This window comes from Mixophyes fleayi, chromosome 9, assembly GCF_038048845.1.
Source record: "Mixophyes fleayi isolate aMixFle1 chromosome 9, aMixFle1.hap1, whole genome shotgun sequence".
Taxonomy (NCBI): Eukaryota; Metazoa; Chordata; class Amphibia; order Anura; family Limnodynastidae; genus Mixophyes; species Mixophyes fleayi.
In genome coordinates, this window is record NC_134410.1 from 111,568,826 (window position 1) to 111,577,365 (window position 8,540).

Below are 8,540 nucleotides of genomic sequence, written 5' to 3' on the forward strand. Positions count from 1 at the left end.
ATTTTGCTTAAGAAGTGATGCCGTTTAAGAGTGTAAAATTAGTAATATCTTAGGAGTTTGATTGTAACAATACAATAGACTTCATACTTGAATAGTATTGTATTTGATGTAGCAATAGTGTGGCTTCTCTGTGAATATCTGCTAGATATTCATACTGTATTGTATAACACTTGAAGTTCTGATTGTTGAGTTTAATACTGACTGTATTTGGTAAATCGTCTGGCTGGTCTGTGCTCTCATCCCCTCCCCCCCTATGTGTGTAATTGCTACTAGTTAAACAGATGTGTGAAAAGACTCTTGCTGGGAAGTTTTGTAGAGATCTCTTCCCCCCCCTCTGCTAGACAAGAAATGTTAGTGGACATATGTGGTGGACTAGCTAATACTGCTTGTAATGAGTTATGGGTCTGCCCTGACGTTGAGGCCTTGTGAGATGACATGAGTTTGCAACAAGCATAGCAAGTCAGCCATTTTGGATGGTGACTACATTGTAAGATGATCTGAGATACACACACACAGTTACATGCGCACACACACACACACACACATGCATAATTAATAAGTTATTGTACCTACACACAGAATGCCATCCATTATATGTACCGTGTGTAAGATTGTTATCGAAATTATATTATTACATTATTGTACAAGTAAAGATTCTATTTCATACATATATATCTGCATTGTGGTTATGAATTTATAATGTCTTGATATAGGAGATAATATATATATATAAATGTGTGATACAGTAAATCAGGTTTAAAGGTCTGAAGTAGGCGTGTCATACGTGGTAAAGCGTAAATGTATATGGTAAGATAACAAGTGTATCCAGGAACAAAAGAAGAAGATAGCGTGCGCAATTATGGCGTAAATACGGGTCCTTTAACATTGGCGAGCCTAGCCCTGGCTGTTTTAATTATAATATACTAGGATATAGTAGTGAAAATTGTTATATTGTTAATCTAATTCGGTAGAGGAGCGGGGACGAATAGCATAGGTACACAAAGGAGGTGATACTTATGTGTTATTAGCGTACGCTTTCTCTGGAAAGAGGTTTGGACTGATAACATTGTTTTACTTGAGACCTGGAAGATATATAATTAATTACAGCGAATCTAGAATTGTTTTTCACTCTTGGGTACTTGGCGGTTTTTGTCAAGAGGTGTGTGTGATATCTGGGTATTATAGAACCCTGTCAAACAAAAGAATCGCGGGAGTAGCGCTCACGGATTCTTAGCAGGAACGCATAAGCGTGAAAGCTGGGACACCCTGTCCTGTATTGTAGTGGTAGGAGGTGATTGTTTTGAGGATTGTGTAGAAAGATTCCTCTAAAGTACATCGGAGATGTCACGGGTGCGTATTATTCGACGTGACGAAAATAGCGGAAAAAGGCGCAAATTGTATTATACGCCGATAGTTACTTTGGGTTGATACAATATTTTATGTTAAATGGATAGTTCAAGTTGCTTGTATCTTGTAGATTAAGTGTACTAGGTAATCCATAGAGGTACTCCAATATGTAAATTCTGTAGAAACACGCCTTTGACAGTTGTTTAGTGGGCACGGCTTTGGCGACACTTAAATTATGAGCGGATCATGGAAAATGTTTACTCGGTAAAGCCATTATTAGCTATTCTGGCTGGGTGCAACCATATCTGCACATGATTACCAATCGTTATACGATTGAGAACAGCATTTCCACTCAGTAGACAGGGAGATATTCATACAAATCACTAATACACAAGTGTATAACAGAAAAAAATTTAAATTGAAAATTTCTTGGATACTCGTTGTTGTATTGTTTCTTTAAGTCCTGCTGCAAGGAGAAAGACGTCCTGAAAGAAGAGGATCTTTCTAGTGGCAACAATGAGGATTCGTGAGAAGTAACACGGATTACAGGTAACAATGAGTTTTGTTATGGCGCAGAGAAGCTGCGCTGTAGCTAGTATTAAATAATAGGGAATGTTAGAATAGTGTAGGGAATATTTTAATTGGCACTGGAAATGGTGCTGGATTAGCGCAATTATTGGCGCTGTATTTAATTTTAGCGCTGAAAATGGCGCTGCCTAATGTTGGCACTGGAAGGCGTGCTGAAATTGAGCAGTAATTGGCACTGGATATGGTGCTGGATTATAATGTTGGCACTGGACGGGGTGCTGAAATTGAGCAGTAATTGGTGCTGGATTAGCGCAAATATTGGCGCTGTATTTGTTAGCACTGGAAATTGTGCTAAATAGTGCTGATTACTTAATGTTAGCGCTGATGACAGCGCTGTGGTTGAAGCTGCAGATTTTATGCATGAGGCAGGATTTTTATTTTTATTTCTTTTCAGAGAATAATGTACAATGTATGTAATATTAACATAATAGTGATGAGTTATGCAAGATTTGATAAATTATTTATCACTCTAAATCATAACAATGTCTAAGGTCACAAACTGTGTAAGGTACAGGTATGAACCCCCCCTCCCCTCCTTCATATTATCCTGGGAATTTTAGGACAATATTCTCTGTATAATGTATTCTAGATACCATTTAAAGGTAGCCCTGATACAGGATAATGTACTTTATCCACCAGGAACAGGGGGAGGGGCAATGGCCTATAAGAGTATAGATAAATCAGAGGTTGCTTTGATGTATTAACATTTAGTTCCTTTTAGGGACACTCACATGCTTTGCTTAGGTGGTGTTTACAAATTAGATACATAGATCCATTACCCAGCAAAGGTGGTAGAACATAACATTTTCGGAAGAGATACCACAGGGGTAACTTGATGTAAAAAGGGAATGTGTACATTTTCAAACACAGTGAATTCTCTGAATAAATGATGACATGTTTTGTATGTATACTCATGTTTCTTTTCTGTCTCCACAGGCTAACAAAGTTCAGATCACGATTCCTAAGCTTCTTCTCCCCAATTGATAGCGAGATCATTGTAGAGGAGAAAGGGGGGATAGTTAGAATTAATATATGTATATATATATATATGTATGTGTATGTGTGTGTGTATATATATATATATATATATATATATATATATATATATATATATATATATATATATATATATATATATATATATATATATAATAAAAAAATTAAATAAAGGCAGCCTGGGTTGCAGAATGACACTAAATGGTTTTCAGAATCGAAGTGATACCTGGAATTTATTCTTAAATCATCAGCAGGCAGGGTCAGATAATTAACCACGCTCGAAAGGGGAAATTCTCCGAAGAGTTTCTTGTTTTTTGTTCCCATACTAGGAATCCAGAAACGAAGAATGGCAGAATATCGGAAGAATTCTACAGGCGGACCGGACGGAGAAGACTTCATATGGGTAGGAGAAAGTTAAGATTTCAAAACAACTGATATTTTCTGTTTGTTCCCTAATAGATAATGAGAATTAAGGCGGTGCCCAGCTGTAGCAGACCACACCTCTAATAGATGACAGAATGGATCCGAAGACTGCAGGACCTGGACACAGATGAGACCTGGACACAAATGAGACCTGGACACAGATGCCCTAAAGATGACTCCCATCGTACTTTGTGAAGAGGATGACATCACAGAGACATCACACCAAGAAGAGACTGTCCAAAAATTAGATTTAATTGTTGAGGGATTATTTAAAGGGGTGTGCCTCGACATGTGTTGATTTTTTTCCTGCTGTCAGTAAATAAGAAAAAGGTTTTTTTTCATCAGACATACCGACGCCTGAGGCCCTTTAGCGCCGATCCCCTTTGTTACTTGATATTTTATACTAAAAATTGCATTTTCATGTTTATTACAAACTGAATGCTTCATCGCATACATATACTCACACATTCTGAAACATATTACGTTAAGATGGAAAATTAATGGATTTTTGTCAGTTTAACTGTTATTGCAGACACTGACAAACAGGGGGACTGTTGAAGATATATATAATTGATTATTATATATATATCATTTTCCTTCCTTAAATAACTTTTCTCTTCTCCCCACTATATCAAAGTACATAAGCTTTTGTCTGAAGGAACTGAGGCTCAGTACTTTTACATATCAAAGGAATTGGCCTCCAATCAGATACATCAGCCCATCCCACAGAAGTTTTGTAATTAACTTCTGAAGACAAAACTGCCCTTTTGGATCAGACTGATTACGCAGATACACACAGCAAGGATTATCTCCCTGTATGGACTGAAAAATAGTAAAGTATATATGAGCCCTTTAATAGGGCTCTGCTGACATTGTAAATATGAGTAAAATGTACTCTGTGTATTGTTAGTGATCTATAGACTATAGGAGCTACAATAGGCTGTGTTGTAAGCTTTCTTATAGAGTCACAGACCATGTGGTCTAGCTGTTAAGAATGGTTTTTGTTTAAGGTAATACTGTAAGCATAGAAAGTAATGTTGCATGGGATAGTCATAGAATTAGATGTCATTGTAGTAAGTGTTTAGTTTGCTTAAGAAGTGATGCCGTTTAAGAGTGTAAAATTAGTAATATCTTAGGAGTTTGATTGTAACAATACAATAGACTTCATACTTGAATAGTATTGTATTTGATGTAGCAATAGTGTGGCTTCTCTGTGAATATCTGCTAGATATTCATACTGTATTGTATAACACTTGAAGTTCTGATTGTTGAGTTTAATACTGACTGTATTTGGTAAATCGTCTGGCTGGTCTGTGCTCTCATCCCCTCCCCCCCTATGTGTGTAATTGCTACTAGTTAAACAGATGTGTGAAAAGACTCTTGCTGGGAAGTTTTGTAGAGATCTCTTCCCCCCCCCCCTCTGCTAGACAAGAAATGTTAGTGGACATATGTGGTGGACTAGCTAATACTGCATGTAATGAGTTATGGGTCTGCCCTGACGTTGAGGCCTTGTGAGATGACATGAGTTTGCAACAAGCATAGCAAGTCAGCCATTTTGGATGGTGACTACATTGTAAGATGATCTGAGATACACACACACAGTCACATGCGCACACACACACACACACACATGCATAATTAATAAGTTATTGTACCTACACACAGAATGCCATCCATTATATGTACCGTGTGTAAGATTGTTATCGAAATTATATTATTACATTATTGTACAAGTAAAGATTCTATTTCATACATATATATCTGCGTTGTGGTTATGAATTTATAATGTCTTGATATAGGAGATAATATATATATATATAAATGTGTGATACAGTAAATCAGGTTTAAAGGTCTGAAGTAGGCGTGTCATACGTGGTAAAGCGTAAATGTATATGGTAAGATAACAAGTGTATCCAGGAACAAAAGAAGAAGATAGCGTGCGCAATTATGGCGTAAATACGGGTCCTTTAACAATATCTATCTATCTATGAAAAATATAAAAATTTTACATTTCCTAAAGGGTTTCACTTATGTCAGGTCTTGTGGCAAAAATCTTAATCGAATGTTTTACACAGAAATACATATCTGTATATCTATCTAATTTTACCTCCAACTAGTCTCCTATCTCCCTCCTTCCACCCTTTGTGCATCTAAAGGCACACTTTGTACACTTTGTTCATGAGACATATGTAGTTTAGGCAGAACTTAGGAGGGCAGATACCACATGCTATCTATAGAACAAATCATATTTCCAAACCAAAACGCCTGCTTAAAATCAGCAGCTTCTATAAACATAAAAACAAAATCTTTAGCTACCTTCATGACTATGTCAGTGTAGTGTGTGTACCCCTAATTTTGTCCGTTGTCAAAAACGTCTTAGTCCCGTGGGTGAGACAATATCTCAAGTATTGGACCTTTGTCTGGCATGGCTGTGATTCATCCCCTTGCAACCTCATGTCCTGTTACCGAGAAATCAAGCACTGATGATATAAGCAAATCAGGACACAGCAAAACTATTTTTCATACTGCACCCTTTATTTGGTTGAAAAGAATTGAAAACAATCATGCCAGACCCGTGTCCTAAAATATTGAGGTTGCCTACAACCCTTTGGGACAATGTCTACGTATTTTGTATCTCTTTATAAGAAAAGAATGAGATACTGACAGAGATGTAAAGAATGGGAAATAGGACAGCAAAGAATACTAATAATGAAAGGATTTGCAGACAAACAGAAAAGCAGAAGATGAGAAAAGGAGATTAACAGCAAAATGACTGCTGGATTGGGCACTATGGGGAAATGGCTCTACTATTTCACTAATCCTCTTAGCTATTAACTAATCTATGACCCCTCCCCCATTCTTATTAAGTTTAACAGGGAGTTACATCACCCATCGAATCCAGTGTCATCCTTCAGGTTGTAAGGAGCCCAGTAAATATCATAATAACTAAATAAACTTGTGATGGACTCGTGACTATAATAGAGAAGTGTAAAATTTACCCTTTGTGACGCATACTCTGTATCTCCCATGTGTGTTCTTGGAATACATAAGACAATATTAGAAGCAGAGAATATACACACTTCATTTTAAATAATAAACCTCAACCAAATAACTGCAGTTAGAAGAAAGAGCGTTACAATGACCCATTGTTAACTTGTCTTTTAAGGGAACATTTTGTATTTCTCTTGAAATCCCCAATAATTACTAAATATATGTATTTCTTTGGCTGTCCTTATCTATAGAAGAGAAGAACAAAACAAAGTTAGTATCAAATAACAAAGAAAAACAAACATTTTCTTTACTTTCAATCCTTATCATCGACCAGCGACAGGAAAATAAACACAAGACAACAGAAAACAAACAAAACAAAACAAACACAAAAAAACTCAGTCTGCTTTCATTCCTGGTGACCAGGAAAAGTCCCTAGCAACGGTTATCTACAACCCTTCTATTGTTCTAAGGCTACATAGCTTCATTACAGTCAGGGTCAATTAACTAAGACCATTTGTCTTGACACAATGGATATCTCTCACCTACTGAATACTACCTACATGTGACCTTATTTTTCCTTCTAGGATTTCTGAATCTAAGCCATTACATAGAGACAACAAATTTCTTTTGTACACTTCTTTTCCCTGGCTCCTTTTTATGAATGGAATAAAAACAAAAGTTTCATTCAGACTGTTTGAAAAAAAAAACCTGTCCTTTTTTTCTATTGCAGGGTTTTTTCCTAAATTCAATCATACACTATACACAAACACACAAAACAATATATACATTTAAATTACTCAGCTTTAAACCTGAATAGTTACACACTTAATACAGATTATCAGTTACATTTGCTATTTTTAAAAGTTTTTTTTAATCTTATTCGGGTTTATACTTTCCTGCTTTGCACTCGCTTCTCTTCGCTTGGCAACGCTATTTTCCGCTATGCACGCTATCCTGCTACATGCTCCCTTTACTATTGCCACAGTTTTAAACAGTCTGCTTAATTCTAAGTTTTCACAAATATTTTTTTTTATCTATCTCAGTACCTCTTCATAAATATTACAAACCATTTAGGGAAAAAGGTTTCACACATTCATCGGTCATCTTGACCCACTTGTCGCAGTACGCCGTTGCGTATGCACCATATTTCCTACACATAATATACCTTGCCGAACCAATCGGCCCTTCCATAGGCAGCACTTCATCGACCATCTGCAGACAGGTATAATTTTAGTACTTAGGAAATTGCACATGCTTTGTGACATTTAGAAAAGTTTTGTCTCCTAAAATATTGGGTTGAGTCACTGGACCTGTACCCATGTGCTCTACTAACAGAGATGTTGAAGTCCTGGTTTATGTTCCCCCAGACAGCATTCTGTTAGTATATTGGCTGTTGCTCCAGGCTGGTTGATGACATTGAGAATAATCTCCCCACCATACCTAGCAAACAAGTTGGTTCTCTGTAATACGGTAAGACAGCATTCTGTTAGTATATTGGCTGTTGCTCCAGGCTGGTTGATGACATTGAGAATAATCTCCCCACCATACCTAGCAAACAAGTTGGTTCTCTGTTCATAGCTAAAGGTGGAGGCTCAGGTTTAACCCCAAGACAGGCTTCTTTTTACTATCTTGCCTGATGCTCCAAGATGAATTATGACACTGAGTAAACTCACTTACATAACCTTAAGCTGGCTCAGAGGACTAGTAGCCTGGTTCTCTGCTTGTAGAAATGTTTGAACTCTTAGTTCAATTCCCCAAACAGCTCTAAATTTTGTACCTTGGATTTTCACACCTGGCTTGTTGAAGACATTGAGAAAAGTCTACCACTGGCTTACAGGGCCGCCTTCAGAAAAAATCGGCCCCAGTACGGGCCCCCGTGCCACCCGGGCCCCCCCCATGAGCGTCCCCCCCCCATGAGCAGCACATACTTACATGGGGCCCGCCGCTGGTCTCCGCTATTCTGTCTTCAGGTGGAGGAATCATTCCCCCTGCGATCATGTGCTCTGCCTGTGACAGATCACATGATCGCAGGGGGAATGATTCCTCCACCCCTGCGATCGGTTCCTGGTGCTTGGCTATCACGGTAACAGCCAGGCTGAAGACAGAATAGCGGAGACCAGCGGCGGGCCCCAGGTAAGTCTTTGCTGAGCTGTTGTACCGGGCCCCCTGGTGAGCCCGGGCCCGGTACAACAGTA